The sequence below is a fragment of the Triticum dicoccoides genome, chromosome 4B (assembly GCF_002162155.2).
Source record: "Triticum dicoccoides isolate Atlit2015 ecotype Zavitan chromosome 4B, WEW_v2.0, whole genome shotgun sequence".
Taxonomy (NCBI): domain Eukaryota; kingdom Viridiplantae; phylum Streptophyta; class Magnoliopsida; order Poales; family Poaceae; genus Triticum; species Triticum dicoccoides.
The window spans coordinates 487592352-487593485 of record NC_041387.1 but is presented as its reverse complement, the minus strand read 5'-3'; the positions used below and the strand labels follow the sequence as shown (position 1 = coordinate 487593485).

Below are 1134 nucleotides of genomic sequence, written 5' to 3'. Positions count from 1 at the left end.
ATCTGACAATACATTTTTGTCATCTAATAAAAAACAGATGACCGAGGGGGTGGACTACACGCATACACACACCGCATTTTGCAAGCATACACACAATGAAATGTATAGTTTCTTTTTACATTATCTGCCGCACGATGAGCTGCGTCGACGAGGCGTACTGCATCTAAAAAGAAATGGACTTCTCCGTGGATTTTCACAATGAACTGCAAAAAATATTCAGTGAGCTTCAAAACATATTCAATGGAGCTGCAACCAGAAGCAGTAGCAGACAGGGAGGAGCTCGTCGAGGGGGAGGGGAACCAGATCGGTACTGGTTGGGAGCGGCGCCGGATAGGAGAACTTCTCCTTCCTTCTCTATGCCTGTGGCCTAGCCCGATGGCGAGGCTGCATCCAGTGGGGAAGGCAAGGGCGCGGCGCCGGTGGTGGTGGCCCGGAGCACCCTTCGTGGAGGTGGTGGCCGCGTGTGGTCGGCAGTGGCGGCCCGGAGCCCCTCTGCCTCCCGGATGAAAGGATCTTCGCGCTACCCTGGAACCATGCAGAGGAGAGCAGAGGGTGGGGCGAGCTGTTCCACTAGAGAATGAGCTTGCCGGAAGCGCCATTACAGCACCTCCATAGATGGCGGTTGGGGAAGGGAGTAGAGGGAGGGGTCTCCGTGCACGTCGCTGTCTCTACAGAACAAGGGGAGGAGGGGATCCACAACGAAGATACAGAGGAAGGGAAGGATGGGATCCACAACGGAGATGCACGGGGGACGAACCTGCTATTTTCCATGCTGGAGCAGCCTCCGCCGGCACCATCGGCCTCGCCTCCTTCGAATCGAGGCATGGACGGGGCTGCCAATTCTTTCGGCCGCGGTGGAGGCGGTGGTCGGGGCTTAGCGGGACGCCGGTGACGGTGCCGCAGCGTCAGAGGTGGCCGACCATGTGGAGCGCGCGGGGTGACGCGAGGATGGATGCGCGGGAGCTGGGGAGGTTTGCTTCTCGGATGGCTCGTGGCCGGGTGTGCGGTGGCGCTAGGGAGGGCTCCGTGGGGCAGTGGGGGAGACGGCCGCCAGGGTGAGTCGGGGCGGTTGGTCGATTTGGGATGGTCCAGCGGTGCAGGGAGGAAGGTGGTGCGGCGGCGCGGGTGGGGAGG

The 1134-nt window shown here is 60.3% G+C and overlaps 1 long non-coding RNA gene across 1 annotated transcript; it reads right to left on the bottom strand.

The window, feature by feature from the left end:
• Positions 1–219: 219 nt before the first annotated feature.
• Positions 220–1128, bottom strand: LOC119293777. Its single transcript, XR_005143211.1, has 2 exons — positions 758–1128; positions 220–668 (listed from the first exon to the last, which is right to left on the bottom strand). It is a non-coding gene; the product is annotated as an uncharacterized LOC119293777 (long non-coding RNA).
• Positions 1129–1134: the final 6 nt, after the last annotated feature.